This window comes from Diceros bicornis, unplaced genomic scaffold, assembly GCF_020826845.1.
Source record: "Diceros bicornis minor isolate mBicDic1 unplaced genomic scaffold, mDicBic1.mat.cur scaffold_324_ctg1, whole genome shotgun sequence".
NCBI classification, from domain to species: Eukaryota; Metazoa; Chordata; class Mammalia; order Perissodactyla; family Rhinocerotidae; genus Diceros; species Diceros bicornis.
Genome location: NW_026691195.1, coordinates 28,728 through 50,210, shown reverse-complemented (window position 1 = coordinate 50,210; position 21,483 = coordinate 28,728). Strand labels below are relative to the sequence as shown.

The 21,483-nt window shown below is 52.1% G+C and overlaps 1 long non-coding RNA gene across 2 annotated transcripts in view; it reads right to left on the bottom strand.

The window, feature by feature from the left end:
* LOC131402887 (uncharacterized) overlaps nt 1-16,221 on the bottom strand; it is a 65,135-nt gene extending 48,914 nt beyond the window's left edge. Inside the window, exons 1-3 of one of the 2 annotated variants that reach the window (XR_009219045.1) lie at nt 15,487-16,221; nt 14,626-14,736; nt 13,210-13,272 (exon numbers count right to left, since the gene is read on the bottom strand). This is a non-coding gene — a long non-coding RNA (uncharacterized LOC131402887). Of the gene's footprint in view, nt 1-13,209; nt 13,273-14,625; nt 14,737-15,486 lie in introns of those variants that run through there. The other variant, XR_009219046.1, reaches the window with a different exon arrangement.
* Between the last annotated feature and the right edge of the window lie 5,262 nt (nt 16,222-21,483).

Below are 21,483 nucleotides of genomic sequence, written 5' to 3'. Positions count from 1 at the left end.
ACGCTCCACACTGGAAAGCTGAGGGAAGTCTCAGGGGTTTCTCTCCCATGTGACGAAGTGAGGGTCTCGATCATTCCTAGTTTCACTCACAGATAATGTCCCCCAGTTAGGCAACGAGCACCAGCTGCGGATGACTCTAGTGGCAGGAAAGCAGCAAGTGGCAGTTGGAGCAAATAGGAGGGGTCACATGAGACAAATGGCAGAGACAGCATCAGCAGCACAGAAAGGATTTCTCCTCTTAAGTCGAGAGAAAGCAACAAACCAAAAACCTGTGCTTGCCTTGGCAACAGAGCAATGAAGACTAGAATGCGAGAGCCTGCCCTTGTGTTGCTGACATTTTAGGAAGGACAGGCAGGTGCTAAAGAATCAAATTGAGTAGAAGACATGGCATATTAGGTGATAACGAATGTTCTGGAGAAGAATAAACAAGGCAGGGTAAGGGGTGATGGGTGTGGGAATGGGGGGCACACTTGCCTAGACACACACTCTCGGTGGGAGTGGTCACCTGAGCACTGAGGAGCCCTGGAGGAGAGCTCTGTAGGCAGGGGGGGCAGAACGGGCCATGGCTCTGAAGGCGGCATGAGCACGGTGAGTGTGAGAAGCGACCAGGAGCCAGAGTGGCCCGAGTGCAGTGAGTGAAGCCAGAGAGAAGGGGGTCAAGGCCATCAGGGGTCAGAAGGTGGAGGGAGTCGAATCCACCGTAAAGAGTTTGGTTTCCCTTTCAGAGGACAGAAGCTGCCATGGGGAAGAGGAGAACAGAGGGAAACCTGTGGGAGAGCATGGCAGGGACTCGAGGCTGAGGATGGTGAAGGCTGCCCCCGGGCAGCGGTGGAGGTGGAGACGGAGAGATGGGGTGGGATCCGGGACCTGTCCTGCAGGCAGAGACCGTGAGACGTGCTGATGCCTGTGGGTGTGAGAAAAGAGAGGCGTCGGCATGGGGACGGGAGCCCCAGGTGAGGGGTGGTGTCCTTCAGCGAGATGGGGGGAATGGCAGAGGAGTGCCTTTGGACGGGAAATCAGAGTGGGCCTCTGTGAGAGTTAGGTTTCAGGGCCCCTCAGCCAGCAGAGTAGAAATACCGAATGTTCGGAGGAGACAGGTGTCTGCGCTCAGAGGAGCGTTCACGGCTGCAGATAGAAGTACGCAGGGGCATCGGGGAGGGAAGTTCCCGTAGCAGAGACGATGTCCAAGGGCCGAGAAGATGCCACAGGGTAGACTCCATGGGCCTGTTTGCGGCGAGAGCCCATCTTACAGATGCAGAAGCTGAGGCCCAGAGAAGTGAAGTGAATATTTACCTCTTCCTTTCTCTGGAGTGGAAGGGTCAGTAATCAGCCCAGGCCTGCCTCTGGTGTCCTGGGCTTGGAGGCCTCACAGATGAAAACAGTAGAGAACAGAAGCCAGGTGTCCCATGGGAGCCAGGTGACCAGGGGAGCACAGGAAGCCTCAAGCAGCTGTCTTGAAGGTCCACTGAGCCTGAATCCATTTGTGGGGTTGGGGGTGGTGGGGGCGGGTCGAGGGGGCTGGGAGGCCCTAAAAGATGGTGTGTGTAGCTGGCGTGGGTTTTATGGTGGCATTTCTAGGGGACAGAGATGAAGCTGGCCTCTCTTCTTTCCTCTTGATACTTCTCCTGTCCCCATTTCTTTCTTTGTTTTTGGCAGGGAGGGCCCGGGGGTGATGCCAGTTCTCAGGTTTTAGGGCAGCTCCTCGCTCTGGAAGCGGGGTTGCCTTTTAGAGCCAGGAGGAAGGGCCGAGAGGCCCAGACGTCGCTCCGGGCTCGAGGGCCTCACACGTTGCCATTTGTGGATGCGTCGTGAGGCTCCTCCTCAGAACCAGGGCTGCTCAAGGAAGAGCTCACTTCCTAACACGCGGAAGAATACTTGCCACAGTGGCTTGAAATGGGCCTCTCGAGGTGACATTTCGGTGACTTTTTCCCCTTCCTGAAGACGCATAGAATTTTTACATTCCAAACGGGTATAGAACTGTACCTGGTGAAGAAAACAGATCTTTGAAGGCGCTAACCTCGAAAGCTCCCTAGGTGTCAGTGACCGAGGGAGGAGGGGGTTCTTCTCACCTCCGTCTTGCCTTCGAGAGAGGAGCGGCGTGTTTCCACTTTTGTGAACTTCCGGGAACCCCGCTGCCACCCCGATCCCTGGTTTGGCTGGGAAGGTGGGAGGTGGCGAGGCAAACATCCCGTCACCAGCGAATCCCGTCGAAGGCCGCGCTTGGAAAATGAGTCTGCAAAGAAACAGTTCACGCCACGCGTGGAGCCCTTGACCATGGTGTGGCGAACGTGCTCAGAGCCCAGAGGTGGGCAGGGGTGGACGGGGACGAGCGACTCCTTCTCCACTTGGGCCCTCCTGACCACCTGCAGCTCTAGGGGAACCCCCCCAAAGGGCCCCCGCTCAGTGCGGCTCCTGTGCCATGCCACGGTGCACCCCACTTCCGTGGGCACCTCTTATTAAATGTGTGCCCAGATGGTCCCTGAGGATGGGGCCCCGCCTGTTGTCCCCACCTAGAAGTCCAGCCCCGGGAGGCAGGCTGCGGTCCTGCGCTGGACTGAATGTCCACTGTCTGGAACGGGGACTGCGGCTTTGGCGGCTCACAGGTCAGATTTACAGGAGGAAGGGAAGGGCCTGGCTGCCCGCAGTGCCAGCTCCTGGTGCTCTGTCACCCCACACTCACACAGCAGTGCCCTCCCCTCCTCCGTGCCGTGCTTCCTGCTGTCGCCTCCCTCAGGCTGCAGGGGCCTCTCTTCCCACCTGCCTCCAACCTTCAAGTCCTCCCTGTCCTTCAAGGCCTCGTCCAGATGCCACTCCCTCTGGACAAGCCGCCCCCTGCCGCCCCCCCCCGCCCCCCCGCCACCGCCACCGCCACCCCGCCCTCCCCGCCTCCTAATTACCCCATCACGTGCCCCCTCCTCACTGACTGTTTCCAGGAGGCCCACCACCACCACACACACCCTTTATCGAGTAGTGTAGCTTTAGAGGCAGTCCCGAAGATGGTAGTACCGTACCTTCCTCTCACTATGTTCTGCTTCAATACTGGGGAGGCGTGTTGAGTCTGCCGCTGGGATCTTCACTAGGATTGTCTTGACTCTGTAGATCCTGTTGGGAAGAGCTGACATCTGCTGAACAATACCGAGTCAACCTATGAAGAAACATGGAGGAAGTCTGCATTGCTGTTGGTCTTCTGTGATTTCTTCTGTCAGCGTGTTGTAGACCTCCTCACATCGATCTTGTGCGTAAGTGTTTAGATTTACACCTGTGTGTGTCATTTTTGATGCTGATATCAATGATGTGTTTGTAACTTTAAATTCGAGGTGTTCACCGTTAGTATAGAAGAGAGTTGAGAATCATTTTCAAGCCCATTCGTTAGCACGGTGATTAAGTCTTCCACAACCTGTGATGAGGCTCTGTTCTGCCTCGGGCTGTCTCTTCAGGCCTGGGATCCCTGGTCAGGAAGGTAGAGCCAGATCCAGTCCCCTGGGTGTTCACGGCACTCTTGATCCTACCGTCCCCCGGGGAGTGGAGGGTTTTGTGGGCTGTAAGCAGCGAAGAACCGCCACCGCCCCACTCTCCCCAGTTTGTTGCTGCGTCCCCGCTGTCCCCATCCGCGAGAACGCTTGGTGCCGCTGTTCGCAAACCAGTCGGCTAAACGACTTTTCACATCTGATCCCGTGATCGTCTGTTTTCTTTGCACTCCAGACGAAACCTAAAATCTGCAGATTTAGTTTCACATACACAATACTGCTACCACCTTGTATGGGCAGAACTTTCCGTGGACTCTACCCCCCCTTCTACTCTGGGGAGACTTTGGCCAGGAGGGCCAATGGCCCTGGGAGGCCACCGTCAAGCTGTTCCCTTCTGTGAAGGAATTTCCGACCCGGCGACATGATGCAGGGAGCTCAGCCTCCAGGCGTCCTCTATGGGGAATGTGGATCTGAGAATTTCTGCCTGTTCTTCCAAGGGGATACGCAGGGAAGGGGAATTCATGCGACCCACGGTGGACATGTCCTGTGGTTTGCCTCTGACGACAAAGGGAGAGGCAAGCCCTGGCTGAGCTCCCTTCCTGTGACAGCCAGGGAGAGCCAACGCTACGGAGAGATGCCACAGCCTCGGAACAAATGCATGGCTGGGAGTGTACAGCCGAGTCAAGGGAAGGAGCACAGGCCTGTGAGACCAGAGCCAGCCTTGGGTCCTGCTCCAAATCCCAGAGAGGTGATCTGCAGTGTCCTGGAAAGGGAGGAGCTGGCTCGATCTCGGTGGTTCTTCTTTTATGATCGGAGTTTCGTGGGTGCAGGGGAATGTGCTGGAGTGGACCCCACATCCCCGGCTCTGCCTTGAGCATGAGGAAGAGCCATGGGGCTCTTATCCCCCAGTTCTGTGCCGGGGAAAGAAAGAGGCTTCCAGAAAATTCCCAAGGACTGAACTTGACTGTGAGCTCCCCGTGAGGCTGGGCCTGGAGGGAGCAGAAGCAGATACTGATAAGCCTTCCAGAACCGTGACTTCCCGCACAGGTCACACGCACATCCGTGGACACACACCATTCCTCACAACCACAGGGCAGACGCACGAGGTCAGGCGATTACCCTTCTCATGGGCTCCCCTCCCACAGCATCCGTTACGAGAAGTTGCATGACTGGGAGATACATTTAAGTACTCGTATATATCTTTAGCTGCTCTTCTGCTCTTTACTGTTACGTCTTCTCAAGCCGAGGAATATTTCCCGAGACGACCTTGAAGAAATTAATTGGGAATCTGAAGACTAAGGAGGGACTGCGCTACGATGACGTGTATGTCCACATGCAGATCTGGAAAAAGTCGCAGGCTTAGTACAATCCACTAAAGTAGACTTTTGGTGCTCACGTAACTCAGTCATGCTTTTCTCTGCCTTCACACTGCACGTGTCATGATGGGGACTGGATAGGTCCTGTGATAGGTATTGGAGACTAAGCGGTGACACTGACAGGGAGACGCTTGAGCAGAGACCTGAAGGGAAGGAGGGAGACCAGCACGTGGGTCTCACAGGACAGGGATTCAAGGCGGAGAGAAGAGGAAACGTCAAGCCCTGGGGCAGGAGCATCTTGGCGCACTCGTGGAGCAGGAAGGAGGCCTGCGAGGCTGGGGCAGAGCGCGTGAGGGCCCAGCTGTGCAGTTCGACCGGGGAGGTAAGCGGGGGTCAGATCCCGTAGGGCTCCTGGGGCATGGGTGTGTTTGACTTGCACTCTGATGAGTGGAAAGCTGCTGGGGGCGTGAGCTGAGGACGGACCTGACTGGATCCTCTGGAGCTGGGTGGAGAACCGACTGCACGGCTGAGGGCAGGAGAAGGAGCTTGGTTAGGAGCAGCCACGCTCATGTTGTCAAAAGGTGAAGGCGACTCTGAACAGGTAGGGTAGCGGGAGGCAAGGAATGGCCGGATGAGGGCATTACTCTGATGCTGGGAATGAAGGCTTTGCCGATGGGGTGGAGGTGAAGAGGAGAGAGGGGAGAGGTCAAGAAAGACCACAAAGCTGGGGCCTGAACCCCCGTCGGGGTGGAGTTGCCCACGTGGAAAAGAGGGAGAGCGGGTTCAGGGGAGAATTGGAGTATGGTGTGGGCTCGTTCGATGTCCACATGGGGACGTCACGGAGGCAGCTGGGTGGGTGTGAGTCCGGACTGGATGGCAAGGTGTGGAAAGGATAAATAAACGTGGAAGTCACGACAGCACAGATGTCATTGAAGTCCGGAGACTGGCTAAGGTCAGCAAGGGCTCAAAAGCGGTCCAGGATCTACGTCCTGGGTCAACACTGATGCTGAGAGGTTTGGGAGAAACACAGACGTCAGCGATGGAGACAGAGAAGGAAAGGCTACTGAGGTCAGAGAAACACGCCAGCCGACGACAAGACAATCCTCGAAAGAGTAGAATGGACCGAACCGGCAACGAAGTGATGGAAGCATTTCAAGGAGAAGGGACCGACTGTGTCGAATGCAGCCAAGAGAGTCAAGGGTGAGTGATGGACTTCTCCTACAACGGCACTGTGATAGTTACACAACTCTGCACTTGTACAGAGAAAAATCAGTGAATTGGCGTATTTCGGTGTGTGAATTGATGACACTAAATTGTGCCTCAAGAAAACGGTTTCAAAATAAAAGGGCATTTAGCGTGTATCTACCCAGCATTTCTGCTCCCGGGTATTCTTCCCCCAAGGTAAATGAAACTACGTGCTTATAAGGCAGACGTATACGTGAATTTTCACAGCATCTCTGTTCATAACATACCACGCTTGAACTAACGCAGAAGTCCATTATTATGTGAAGGGCTGGACATTTTGGGATATATTTACATGAGGTCAAAATACTCAGCCTTCAAAGGAGGGCGTACTGCTTATTCAAATAAAAATATATAGATCTCAAAAAACATTGCTTTGAGCAAAACAGACAGACATCGAACCGTAGGCCGTGATTTACTTCCTTTTCATGAAGTTCTGCCACGACCCAACTGAAGGATGTCAACAGAAATGAAAACAGAGGCTGCGCATGTCGAGGGTGGTTGGGTCTCAATTGAAACGTTGCAGAGGGCTGTTTTCTGTAGTCGTGGGAATGATTCATATAGGGGAGGGGGTTTGGACACTCTAGGGGTTCGTGAAGTGTCGAAGATTTGTCAAGTCATGCAGCTAATGTTGACACGTTTCGCTCTATTTTCATTTGATTTGACTAAAAAGCGAAAAGAAAGAGGGAAATCAGAAGGAACACTGAACCGTCATGGAGCTACGCATAGTTTATTTACAGATCTCCCCCCAGCCCCACCATGTAAGTGACCTTTCCAGACTGTCAGTTGCCGGTCGGGTTCCAGGCGGAATGTCGGGAGCCGACATTTGTTGTGGCTGGTGTTGCCACGGTGAGTGGGCAGAGCCCTGTGGTGGGTCAGTGCCATGGAGGGGCTGCCGTCCTCTGTGGAGCTGGGCTTTGGGCCGATCCTCGGCAAGCTGGGCGAGGTGGTGGTGGCGCTGCTGCCCGATGGCCTGAGTCCACGCCTCACTTGCCACAGCCTCCAGTGGGAGACAGTGATGCGCCCACCTGTCGTCGGTTTACTGGTGGGTCTCTTATTTCTCTTCAGACTTGTTCAGTCTGTTAGAAGTCGACGTTACGTGAGACGTGAAAAGCGGCTGGCAGAAGCAGTGGCTGCAGCGATTGAGGAGAAATGCCAGCTCATTGACAAGCTCAGCGCTGCTCAAGAGGAGTATATGGGGATCGACTCGTCTTCAGAGAACGCCAGGCTAGAGAGAGAGTCGCTAAATATACCCGGCCTCACAGACGCTTCCCGAAAGGTGACGAGGACCAACTCAGTGCTGATGGAGGAATTAACTGGCCTGGTTCGAGAACTGAAGGCAGAGAGAGCCAAACGGTCGAAAGAAGAAGGAGAGATGGCCGAGATGCTAAAAGCGCTCGCGTCCATAGGAGCGGTCGTGAGATCCAGCACGTCACGAGGAGCTTTGCCAAAGCTGCCCGGAGGCCGAGAGCCAAGCCCTGCTGGTCCCTTCCCCGGCGGTGGGCCTGGGTCTTAAAGCGGGGCTGTTCTCTCCCCCTCCACGCAGGCCTCCCAAGCCGCCTGGCTGCCTCCAGCCAGCTGGACCTCCATCGGAGCGTTCCTGAGGCCAGTGGATGCAGGGGAGCCCCTTCGCTGGGCTGGAGATCCTCTACCTTCGCCTGCTGGACACCGCAGACGGCTCCTTCGCGGTCAGTTCCTCCAAATCGACAGACTTTTGGAATTCCTAGAGCACACCAAGAAAAGTGGGACTTTGTTTCACTTCACGGACTGTTTGGATTATCCCTCGTTAGTAGTGAAGAAGAGCCTGATCTTTTCCTTAAATTGAACCTTCATCAAACTACCTTTCTCTAGACGATATTGTGTAAATATTATGTATATATTAAACTTCAGTGAATTATTAACGGTGTCTGTCTCAGTGTTGCATTGAAAGTTGTAAATGTGCGCCATGTAGCAGTCAAGACTTTTAGCAATCGACAGCAGTCTTGTTTCAGAGTAGTATTCCCAACAGTCGCGACTCACAAGTCGAAGGAGCTTTCTTGGACTAAGTGTGTAGTGGTTAGAAAAAGAAAAAGCTGATCGATCTCTTTGGGGATCAAGTTAGATTGCCTGGTTAGAGAGAGGTTTGCCTTCTTTTGTGACTTGATTCTAATGTGGCAACGGCTAAACAATTTTCAAGAAACAAATGATAAACTACGTGGAGGTTTGTCCTTGCACTACACGAAGGCCGAGGGAGAGTTTACTGATGAAGAGGAAATCACCTTTGACATCTGGGGGGAACCTCCTCGTTGCTGCCCTCGGCCCCCTCTACTCACCAGCTAACGCTCCACACTGGAAAGCTGAGGGAAGTCTCAGGGGTTTCTCTCCCATGTGACGAAGTGAGGGTCTCGATCATTCCTAGTTTCACTCACAGATAATGTCCCCCAGTTAGGCAACGAGCACCAGCTGCGGATGACTCTAGTGGCAGGAAAGCAGCAAGTGGCAGTTGGAGCAAATAGGAGGGGTCACATGAGACAAATGGCAGAGACAGCATCAGCAGCACAGAAAGGATTTCTCCTCTTAAGTCGAGAGAAAGCAACAAACCAAAAACCTGTGCTTGCCTTGGCAACAGAGCAATGAAGACTAGAATGCGAGAGCCTGCCCTTGTGTTGCTGACATTTTAGGAAGGACAGGCAGGTGCTAAAGAATCAAATTGAGTAGAAGACATGGCATATTAGGTGATAACGAATGTTCTGGAGAAGAATAAACAAGGCAGGGTAAGGGGTGATGGGTGTGGGAATGGGGGGCACACTTGCCTAGACACACACTCTCGGTGGGAGTGGTCACCTGAGCACTGAGGAGCCCTGGAGGAGAGCTCTGTAGGCAGGGGGGGCAGAACGGGCCATGGCTCTGAAGGCGGCATGAGCACGGTGAGTGTGAGAAGCGACCAGGAGCCAGAGTGGCCCGAGTGCAGTGAGTGAAGCCAGAGAGAAGGGGGTCAAGGCCATCAGGGGTCAGAAGGTGGAGGGAGTCGAATCCACCGTAAAGAGTTTGGTTTCCCTTTCAGAGGACAGAAGCTGCCATGGGGAAGAGGAGAACAGAGGGAAACCTGTGGGAGAGCATGGCAGGGACTCGAGGCTGAGGATGGTGAAGGCTGCCCCCGGGCAGCGGTGGAGGTGGAGACGGAGAGATGGGGTGGGATCCGGGACCTGTCCTGCAGGCAGAGACCGTGAGACGTGCTGATGCCTGTGGGTGTGAGAAAAGAGAGGCGTCGGCATGGGGACGGGAGCCCCAGGTGAGGGGTGGTGTCCTTCAGCGAGATGGGGGGAATGGCAGAGGAGTGCCTTTGGACGGGAAATCAGAGTGGGCCTCTGTGAGAGTTAGGTTTCAGGGCCCCTCAGCCAGCAGAGTAGAAATACCGAATGTTCGGAGGAGACAGGTGTCTGCGCTCAGAGGAGCGTTCACGGCTGCAGATAGAAGTACGCAGGGGCATCGGGGAGGGAAGTTCCCGTAGCAGAGACGATGTCCAAGGGCCGAGAAGATGCCACAGGGTAGACTCCATGGGCCTGTTTGCGGCGAGAGCCCATCTTACAGATGCAGAAGCTGAGGCCCAGAGAAGTGAAGTGAATATTTACCTCTTCCTTTCTCTGGAGTGGAAGGGTCAGTAATCAGCCCAGGCCTGCCTCTGGTGTCCTGGGCTTGGAGGCCTCACAGATGAAAACAGTAGAGAACAGAAGCCAGGTGTCCCATGGGAGCCAGGTGACCAGGGGAGCACAGGAAGCCTCAAGCAGCTGTCTTGAAGGTCCACTGAGCCTGAATCCATTTGTGGGGTTGGGGGTGGTGGGGGCGGGTCGAGGGGGCTGGGAGGCCCTAAAAGATGGTGTGTGTAGCTGGCGTGGGTTTTATGGTGGCATTTCTAGGGGACAGAGATGAAGCTGGCCTCTCTTCTTTCCTCTTGATACTTCTCCTGTCCCCATTTCTTTCTTTGTTTTTGGCAGGGAGGGCCCGGGGGTGATGCCAGTTCTCAGGTTTTAGGGCAGCTCCTCGCTCTGGAAGCGGGGTTGCCTTTTAGAGCCAGGAGGAAGGGCCGAGAGGCCCAGACGTCGCTCCGGGCTCGAGGGCCTCACACGTTGCCATTTGTGGATGCGTCGTGAGGCTCCTCCTCAGAACCAGGGCTGCTCAAGGAAGAGCTCACTTCCTAACACGCGGAAGAATACTTGCCACAGTGGCTTGAAATGGGCCTCTCGAGGTGACATTTCGGTGACTTTTTCCCCTTCCTGAAGACGCATAGAATTTTTACATTCCAAACGGGTATAGAACTGTACCTGGTGAAGAAAACAGATCTTTGAAGGCGCTAACCTCGAAAGCTCCCTAGGTGTCAGTGACCGAGGGAGGAGGGGGTTCTTCTCACCTCCGTCTTGCCTTTGAGAGAGGAGCGGCGTGTTTCCACTTTTGTGAACTTCCGGGAACCCCGCTGCCACCCCGATCCCTGGTTTGGCTGGGAAGGTGGGAGGTGGCGAGGCAAACATCCCGTCACCAGCGAATCCCGTCGAAGGCCGCGCTTGGAAAATGAGTCTGCAAAGAAACAGTTCACGCCACGCGTGGAGCCCTTGACCATGGTGTGGCGAACGTGCTCAGAGCCCAGAGGTGGGCAGGGGTGGACGGGGACGAGCGACTCCTTCTCCACTTGGGCCCTCCTGACCACCTGCAGCTCTAGGGGAACCCCCCCAAAGGGCCCCCGCTCAGTGCGGCTCCTGTGCCATGCCACGGTGCACCCCACTTCCGTGGGCACCTCTTATTAAATGTGTGCCCAGATGGTCCCTGAGGATGGGGCCCCGCCTGTTGTCCCCACCTAGAAGTCCAGCCCCGGGAGGCAGGCTGCGGTCCTGCGCTGGACTGAATGTCCACTGTCTGGAACGGGGACTGCGGCTTTGGCGGCTCACAGGTCAGATTTACAGGAGGAAGGGAAGGGCCTGGCTGCCCGCAGTGCCAGCTCCTGGTGCTCTGTCACCCCACACTCACACAGCAGTGCCCTCCCCTCCTCCGTGCCGTGCTTCCTGCTGTCGCCTCCCTCAGGCTGCAGGGGCCTCTCTTCCCACCTGCCTCCAACCTTCAAGTCCTCCCTGTCCTTCAAGGCCTCGTCCAGATGCCACTCCCTCTGGACAAGCCGCCCCCTGCCGCCCCCCCCCGCCCCCCCGCCACCGCCACCGCCACCCCGCCCTCCCCGCCTCCTAATTACCCCATCACGTGCCCCCTCCTCACTGACTGTTTCCAGGAGGCCCACCACCACCACACACACCCTTTATCGAGTAGTGTAGCTTTAGAGGCAGTCCCGAAGATGGTAGTACCGTACCTTCCTCTCACTATGTTCTGCTTCAATACTGGGGAGGCGTGTTGAGTCTGCCGCTGGGATCTTCACTAGGATTGTCTTGACTCTGTAGATCCTGTTGGGAAGAGCTGACATCTGCTGAACAATACCGAGTCAACCTATGAAGAAACATGGAGGAAGTCTGCATTGCTGTTGGTCTTCTGTGATTTCTTCTGTCAGCGTGTTGTAGACCTCCTCGCATCGATCTTGTGCGTAAGTGTTTAGATTTACACCTCAGTGTGTCATTTTTGATGCTGATATCAATGGTGTGTTTGTAACTTTAAATTCGAGGTGTTCACTGTTAGTATAGAACAGAGTTGAGAATCATTTTCAAGCCCATTCATTAGCACGGTGATTAAGTCTTCCACAACCTGTGATGAGGCTCTGTTCTGCCTCGGGCTGTCTCTTCAGGCCTGGGATCCCTGGTCAGGAAGGTAGAGCCAGATCCAGTCCCCTGGGTGTTCACGGCACTCTTGATCCTACCGTCCCCCGGGGAGTGGAGGGTTTTGTGGGCTGTAAGCAGCGAAGAACCGCCACCGCCCCACTCTCCCCAGTTTGTTGCTGCGTCCCCGCTGTCCCCATCCGTGAGAACGCTTGGTGCCGCTGTTCGCAAACCAGTCGGCTAAACGACTTTTCACATCTGATCCCGTGATCGTCTGTTTTCTTTGCACTCCAGACGAAACCTAAAATCTGCAGATTTATTTTCACATACACAATACTGCTACCACCTTGTATGGGCAGAACTTTCCGTGGACTCTACCCCCCCTTCTGCTCTGGGGAGACTTTGGCCAGGAGGGCCAATGGCCCTGGGAGGCCACCGTCAAGCTGTTCCCTTCTGTGAAGGAATTTCCGACCCGGCGACATGATGCAGGGAGCTCAGCTTCCAGGCGTCCTCTATGGGGAATGTGGATCTGAGAATTTCTGCCTGTTCTTCCAAGGGGATACGCAGGGAAGGGGAATTCATGCGACCCACAGTGGACATGTCCTGTGGTTTGCCTCCGACGACAAAGGGAGAGGCAAGTCCTGGCTGAGCTCCCTTCCTGTGACAGCCAGGGAGAGCCAACGCTACGGAGAGATGCCACAGCCTCGGAACAAATGCGTGGCTGGGAGTGTACAGCCGAGTCAAGGGAAGGAGCACAGGCCTGTGAGACCAGAGCCAGCCTTGGGTCCTGCTCCAAATCCCAGAGAGGTGATCTGCAGTGTCCTGGAAAGGGAGGAGCTGGCTCGATCTCGGTGGTTCTTCTTTTATGATCGGAGTTTCGTGGGTGCAGGGGAATGTGCTGGAGTGGACCCCACATCCCCGGCTCTGCCTTGAGCATGAGGAAGAGCCATGGGGCTCTTATCCCCCAGTTCTGTGCCGGGGAAAGAAAGAGGCTTCCAGAAAATTCCCAAGGACTGAACTTGACTGTGAGCTCCCCGTGAGGCTGGGCCTGGAGGGAGCAGAAGCAGATACCGATAAGCCTTCCAGAACCGTGACTTCCCGCACAGGTCACACGCACATCCGTGGACACACACCATTCCAGCGAGAGCCAAACGGTCGAAAGAAGAAGAAAAGATTGCCGAGATGCTAAAAGCGCTCGCGTCCATAGAAGCGGTCGTGAGATCCAGCACGTCACGAGGAGCTTTGCCAAAGCTGCCCGGAGGCCGAGAGCCAAGCCCTGCTGGTCCCTTCCCCGGCAGTGGGCCTGGGTCTTAAAGCGGAGCTGTTCTCTCCCCCTCCACGCAGGCCTCCCAAGCCGCCTGGCTGCCTCCAGCCAGCTGGACCTCCATCGGAGCGTTCCTGAGGCCAGTGGATGCAGGGGAGCCCCTTCGCTGGGCTGGAGATCCTCTACCTTCGCCTGCTGGACACCGCAGACGGCTCCTTCGCGGTCAGTTCCTCCAAATCGACAGACTTTTGGAATTCCTAGAGCACACCAAGAAAAGTGGGACTTTGTTTCACTTCACGGACTGTTTGGATTATCCCTCGTTAGTAGTGAAGAAGAGACTGATCTTTTCCTTAAGTTGAACCTTCATCAAACTACCTTTCTCTAGACGATATTGTGCAAATATTATGTATATATTAAACTTCAGTGAATTATTAACGGTGTCTGTCTCAGTGTTGCATTGCAAGTTGTAAATGTGTGCCATGTAGCAGTCAAGATCAGCTGGAGAGAACCTCAAACTCCTGGACAGGGTGTCCATCTGGTTTTCCAAACTCAGAAAGGCTAAATCCCAGTGATGCGTGAGGAAGTCTGCTTTTCATGGGGGAAAGAAAAATAATCACCATGAACAACCACAGCACATTCCCCAGCCCTTTTTGCAGAACCAGGCACCAGGTAAGCACCTGCCTTGGCTGATTCCATGATTTCCTAAAATAACTTTATGAGGTTCATCTTCTTACCAACCCACTTTTCAGAAGAGCAAAGTAAAGCTCACAGAGGTGTGTTGACATTCCCCATACACACGGTTGGTAGATGGGACACTAACCACTGTGCTCTGGAGGCGGCAGCACTCGCCTATGGGGCAGCTAGTCCAGTACCTGTTGGGTGGTGGTGAAGACCTGGTACATGCATGGGAAGGCGGCAATGTAGGAGATGTTTCTATCCGGGAAAGCTGGTACCAGGGACTCTACCACCTTCTCCATTGTGCCTGCCTTGGGGGTCGGCATTGAGTAGGCCTCATCCCGGGAGAGGGTTGACTCCTTTTCACACCAAGTGGACGAGGAGGAACAAATAGTGAGTGGCATCACCATGAGCCACCAGGAGGATCAGGGTCTGGAGCTCAGACCAGAAACTCCCATCACCTCAGGAACTTGGGCAAGAGGAGGGACATGAGTGCCCACACAGAAAAAGGTTCCAGGCTTTAAAAGCATCATTTGATTTTGGGGAGAGTGATAAACAACCAGTACCTTCAAGGCTTTGTGTTAGCTGAGAAACAATAGCACCTCCCTGTATTGATAGCCTGTATTAAGAGCCTTATCTCAGTGAGTCATCAACAAACGTCCCCACTGTAGATATTGAGAAACAGAGGGTTAGGGATTTCAAGGGGCTGCTCAAGATCACACAGGTCAGAACTGAGAACTGCCCCTACCATGGGCTGCATGACATTCCCTCTAAACTACCTGAGGCTTCATCAGCACCTGGCATGAAGCGGAAGGCTCTGGGGAAACCACATTCCTGGAAGGAACCCAGGGGATTCACCAGATTGACTGGGTTCTGGGTTCACCCCGGTCATCTCAGTGTCCTGGGTATGGAGACCACTATGTGCCCACACTTACCCCAGACCAGTGTTGGCCATTGTTCATCGCCAGATGCATCTGCCCCTTGTCTAGTGAGATGGAGGAGTTGAACCCATCAACCAGCTCCTTGACAATGTCCTGGGTGGAGCTCTACAAAGACAGAAACCAGTACCGTGCCAGTAAGCATGAGGGGCCATCCACCCACTTGGTGGTTCTATGTTACAGCAGACCCAGCAAACTAACACAGTCTATGAGGACACATTTAAGATGTTCCTGCAGCACTGCTGAAATGGCAACAGAATTGAATCATGTCAAGGTCCGACAACATTGAAAAGCTGAATTGCTGTGGCAAATGACTTCCTTTATGGGATATTATGAAGTCACATTAAGGCCACAGCTCCTGACCTGACAGCCCTACAGTGATTTGATGCAGTCTGTGAAATGACAAGTTGCACAGAAATGTATAGAATTGGAGGAACCAAGCTAATCGAAGCCTGGATTCCTCATCCACAAAACTTGTGAGCTATTAAATATTTGTAGTTTTAAGATGCATGGTATTGGGGCAACGCTTTCAGAGAGGAAGGGATAACTAACAATCTAACAGCCCCCAAGATCTGGCCCTGCCCTCCTCCTTCTGCTCCTCTCTCTTCCCAGGCTCGCTCCAGCCACACTGGTCACCTTTCTAACCGCCTCAGGTCAAACTCACTTCTGCCTGCAAGTCTCTGTACCAGTGGTGCCTTCTCCCTGACACACTGCTCCCAGACTTGTGCAGGGATGGCTCTCTCTTGTCATTCTAGTCTCAGTAAATGTCACCCCAGTGAGGCCTTTCAGATCTTCCTACCCAGCGACTGCCATCTCATCTCTCACAACACCCTGCTTTGTTTTCAGGTTAGCACTTACTCTTTTCTTTCACATGTCTTGCTTCTGTGCTTTTGTCCTTCTCTCCTCCAGACTGAAAGCTCCTGGAAGAGAGAGACCATTTGGCACCTGGCACAGGGTGAGCCATAATCTCGGAATAAATAAATAAATAAATCTCCGAATAAATAAATAAATGGGGAGATCTTGGAGCTCTTCTTCCTGCCTCTGCCCAGCTCATTCTGTAGAAATGATCACTAATCGTAGGAGGTGCATATTGTTTCTGAAGCAGAGGCGTGGCCGAAATGACATTCTGCATGGCTCTTCCTGCCCCAATTGCTCCAGCAAAGCTCAGTGGGCACCATGAACCAGGAGGCTGCCTGTCCCCTGGTGGCCAGCACTAGCACTGCAGCCCCAGGCAGGAATCTTTCTTTGGGTGACCTCAAGGCAAAGGCTCTCCGGAGTCCCAGGAGTAAAACAGCAGGCCCTGAAGGATTTCAGGGCTGTGGAAGGGACCTCAGAAGACACTCCTGCCGCCCTCTTTGCCACTCCCCTCTGGGGTGTCTAGTTTTCTCAGAAGGCATCCTCACCTCAGCCAGGGCAATGATTCCCCCTACTTCCAAATGAGGACCCCAAGGATCCAAGTATGAGTGGTCTTGTTCCTGGACCCTTAACTTTCAGTCCCTGGCTCTGTCTTGTTCTTCCCTACCCCAAGTCCTCATTCCCCAAGCTCCTCTCTGCCACGAAGGACCTTCAGGGAGTGGGAAGCATTTATCCATGTCCTTGGAGGACGATGGGTCATTGGTAGAGAATCAAGGTCTACAGACTTTCCAAGCATGCAGAACCCTTGGGTACTGCCATTGCAAGAGCCCAATTTGTAGAGAAGGAAACTGAGACCTTCTCTCCTGTAGTCCCTGTCTATACTAGGGGATGAAGTATGCTCGGTCCACTTCCAGGAGCCTAGCACAGTAGACTGCAGGACCCCAGTCCCTGTCCTCTGGAGACTACTATGGAGTTGGCCCCTGCCCAGGCAGGACTGTGGGAAATTTAAGGATCGCCTTCATGCTATGGACCTCTGGACATGTTGCCGGGAGAATGGATGCCCCTACTCTATTGCAGAGCTGGCTCCAACCCCTCTCTCCTCTTTCCCTTGTCATTTTCAGGGTGTCTGCTCTTCTTAACCACCCTCCCATAGTCCCCAGCTGGAAGTCTGCTTCTGTTTGTGCGTGCCTGCGTGCTTGTGGGGATGCAGGAAGGAAAATGGTCCAAACTGGGAGGGGTTGGGTAGGATCCTAGTCCAAACTAGGATCTTAGGGGCTTTCATTTCCAAAGTAAACATGACTGGAGGAGTTGGGCCCGGGCCTATGAAGCCGGTGTCCTCACTTTTCTTCTTGACTCTGACCACATACTGTGCCCTGGGCCTGCCTCTTTCTGAGCCTCAGTTTCCCAATTATACAAAGAGGGGCTGAATGCAGAATTTCATAAGCACAAGCACAGCAGGGCATGTTTTCAGGCTCCATCGACACTGGATGGGGTGTTGGAGTGGGCGAGCTCAAGTGGGCACAGGTGCACAGGCCTCCTAACATGGGCAGATGCTGGTGGACATGGAGCGGGAGCAGCCAGGTCTCCTGTTGAAGGCCCAGTGCTCACAAGCAGCCCCAGGACTGTGAGTGCCCCTGAGCCCTGCCTTGCCGCTGGCATGAGCACTGCACCAGCTGTTCTGCTCATGAGATGAGTTCTTTGAGATCCTCTACCTGCAGCCTCCGAGAACCCCATATCTTCTGCAGCCCCATGGGCACCCCCAGTGCAGTCAGGCAGGTCCTCAGGGTGCTGGACCTGGTGGGCCTGCAAAGTCTGAGAGGAAGGAGTCCCTTCTCTATTTTCCCCTGGCTTTGTTACATCTTCAATATGACAATTTTGTCATGGTATGACTGAGCTTGAGCATATTTTCATACATTTAGGACTATTTATATATCATTTTCCGTGAACTATGGGTTCGTGTCTTTTGTCAATTTTTCTACTATGTGTTATTTTTCTTATCAATTTCTAGGAACTTTTTCTAATTGGGGATATGAACCCTTTTGTGACATGAATTACAAATATTTCTTCTCAGTTTATCGTTTCTTCCTTCTTTATTGTGATGTTTTCGTTTGGTTCAGGTTTTTTTTTGGTATTTTTATTTGTTTGCTTTGCTATGTATTGTTAATATGTCACTTCTCCCCTCATTGATCTACAGATTCATACAATCACAATAAAGTATCTCAGCAGATATCTTGTGGACACTGACTATGCAATTTCAAAATCTCCATAGAAATACTAGTGGCCACATTTAGTCAAGACAATCTTGAAGGAGAATAAACTTGGAGGGCTTCTGCTACTAGATATGAAGCCTTGGTATAAAGCTACAGTCATCAGGGAGGTGTGCTGTCATAGTGCAGGGACAGCCACAAGGAGAAGTAGAAAGAATAGAGTCCTCCTGGGACCCAGACATACGAACACTTGTATGTGACAGAAGAGGCAGGCAGAGCACTGGGGAAAAGACAGTCTTCTCAGTAAATGGCCCAGGGGCACTGGTTACCCACACAGGAAAGAAATTCATCTTGATTCCTACTTACACCATAAACAAAAGTCAACTCCAGGTGGATTTTACATCCAAATGTGGTGTTTAAAACAATGACATTTGTAGTAGATAATACAGGATAATATTCTCATGACTTTGGGACAGGCAAAGGTTTCTTACACAGATCACAGGGTACATTAAACATAGAGACAAAAATTAATAAATTGAACCTTAAGAGAAGTCAAGATAGCGGCATAGGCAGACTCGGAACTCACCTCCTCCCATGGCCAGCAGACATACAACTATTCTTGGAAAAATTACCCCTGAGAGAGAACTGAAAACTAGATAAGCGGAACCCCTGCAACAAGTGGCAGTCCTAACTGAGGTAGAAGTGGCAGAAATTCCCTTCTGGAGACAAAAAACGTCACTTTCACAAGCCACAAGACTTCACGGCCATGCAGAGGGAACCCAAAGGTATGCAGCCTTCCCTGGAGGAGTGGGGGACCTGAGCCAGGGAGGGGAGTGTTGCTGCTATAGGCAATTTTTGGACGCAACACAACTGAGACAAGTGTCGTAATATCTGGCTTTGCTGGCTACTAACAACAACAGGGAGTACCCCTAGAAAAGCTGGGTCACAAAGAATTTAAAGCCGGCTCTTAAAGGGCCCATACACAAATTCACCCATTTCAGAAAGCAACCTAAAATCACCAGAAAGAAAGGTGCACAGTCCTTTGGTGAAAAGAGACTCACCTGATAGGCTCTGGGTGCATCTCCATGAAAGGTGAGACCTCTCGAGGGACTGGGACATTGGTGGCAGCCATTGTTGTGACCTGGCATGGGTATGGGCATGCTGACATACATGCTGGCAGACACCATTGGAGTTCTCCCTGTGACTTGCTAGTCCAGGGTCTGCCTCACCCACTAGAGCACCGATTTAATCCAACTCAGCCAAGGAAAGCAGCCCACCCTAAGGACTGGCCCCACCCAACAACAAGCCTTTGGGCAACTTGTGGGCCTGCAGAAGCAAGCTGCCTGGATTCTCTGCAGCCTGGCAAGTGGGTCCACCTCTGTGGGGCACGGTGTGCATGAGGAGTGGGTGGAGCGTGTGGGGCATTATTGGAGTCTGTGGGGCTCCTGCCTTGCAGCAACTGGATCCACTTCAGGGGGTCGGGGTGTGCGTACCGGGCAGGACTGTGTTGACTGTGTGTGTGGCCCTGTGGGTGGTGGGGCTTGTCAGCTGCAGAAGACGTGTGCTTCTCAAACAGCCACATATGGGATCAGCCCCACCTTCCAAAGCCTGAAACAACTGGGTGCTCTTGTGCCTGGGGCCAGCCCCACCCAGCTGCAATCCTCAGAGAGCAGACAAGAGCCTTATAGGCCAGAGGCTTATAGCAATTGTAAGCCCCTGAGCCTAACAACCAGCTACACTGGTGGCCTACTCACTTAATAGAAAAACTGCAACAGGAATGTGCTATTAGATCTTGCAGCCAACTGTGCTGGGGCTCCCCACACCCGATAAAGAGACTGAAGGGCCCACAACAACCACACGCAGCTGAGCGTTATAACCAGCTGGCCACGGAGACAGCTTAGCCTCCCTGGGCACCTATGGCAAGAGCAACCCTGCCACAACAGAAGGACACACGTAGCCCAGAGAGGGGTCACTCCTGGAATATTTGGAACTGGTGATGAGAGGGAAGCACACTGCTGGGCCTCAAAAGGCATCTCTTACATAAGGCCACCTCTCCAAGATCAGGAGACGTAGCTGACCTACCTAATACATAGATAAAAGCACAGAGAAAGAGGCAAAATGAGGAGGCAAAGGAATATGTTCCAAGTTAGGGAACAGGACAAAATCCCAGAAAATGAACTAAATGAAACAGAAATGAGCAATCTATCTGACAGAGAGTTCAAACAAAGGGTCATAAGGATGCCCACCCATCTTGGGAGAATAATGGATGAACTCAGTGAGAATGTCAGCAAAGAAATGGAAGATATAAAAAAGAACCAATCAGAAATGAAGAATACAATACTGGAAATAAAAAATTCACGAGAGGGGCTTAAAAGCAGAGTAGAGGATACAGAACAGATCAGCAAGCTGGATGAAGGAGTAGAGGAAATCACCCAAGCTGAAGAGATAAAAGAAAGAAGAAAAAGAGTGAGAACAGTATAAGGGACCTCTGGGACAATATCAAGTGCATTAACATCCGTGTTATAGGTGTCCCAGAAGGAGAAGAGACAGACGAAGGGGCAGAGAATCTATTTGAAGAAATAATAGCTGAAAACTTCCCTAACCTAAGGAAGGAAACAGACATCCAGGTACAGGAAGCACAGAGAGCAGCAAAAAAGAAAAACCCAAAGAGGCCCACACAAAGACACATCATAATTGAAATGTCCAGAATTAAAGATAAAAAGAGAATCGTAAAAACCACAAGAGAAAGACAAGTTACATACAAAGGAAACCCCATAAGGCCATCAGCTGACTTCTCAGCAGAAACCTTACAGGCTAGAAGAGAGTGGCATAATATATTTAAAGTGCTAAAAAGAAAAAACCTACAGCCAAGAACACTCTACCCTGCAGGATGGAGAGATAAAGAGTTCCCCAGACAAGCAACAATTAAAGGAGTTTGTCACCAAGAAACCAGTCCTGCAAGAAATGGTAAAGGGACTCATTTAAGGGGGAAAGAGAAGCTCACAAATAGGAAAAAATTATCTATTTCCGTGATAAGAGGGTAATGATACAAACACACAAAAAAGAGGTTACACAAAATATCAAAAACATAAAATGTGGGAGAAGGGGAGTAAAAGAGTAGAGCTTTTAGAAAGAAGTCAAACTAAAGAGACCATCAACTTAATATAGATTGCTATATATGTAGGTTATTATATATGACCCTCATGGTAATCACAAACTAGAAACCTATAATAAATACACAAAAAACTAAGAGAAAGGAACCCAAACATAATACTAAAGAAAGTCATCAAATCACAAGGGAAGAGAGAAAGAGAAGAAGAAAGGAACAGAGAAGAACTACTAAAACACCAAAAAATGGCAGTAAGTACATACTTATCAATAGCTACTTTAAATGTCACTGGACTAAACGCTCCAATTAAAAGGCATAGGGTGGCTGATTGGATAAAAAAAAAACAAGATCCATATATATGCTGCATCCAAGAGACACACTTCAGACCTAAAGACACTCACAAACTGAAAGTGAAAGGATGGAAAAAGATTCTCCATGCAAACGGCAATAAAAAGAAAGCTGGGGTAGCAATACTCATATCAGACAAAATAGACTTTAAAACAAAAACTGTAACAGGAGACAAAGAAGGGCACTACATAATGATCAAGGGAACAATCCAACAAGAGGATATACACTCATAAATATCTATACACCCGACATACGAGCACCTAATATACAAAGCAATTATTAACAGACATAAAAGAGAAATAGACAGTAACACAATAATAGTAGGAGACTTTAACA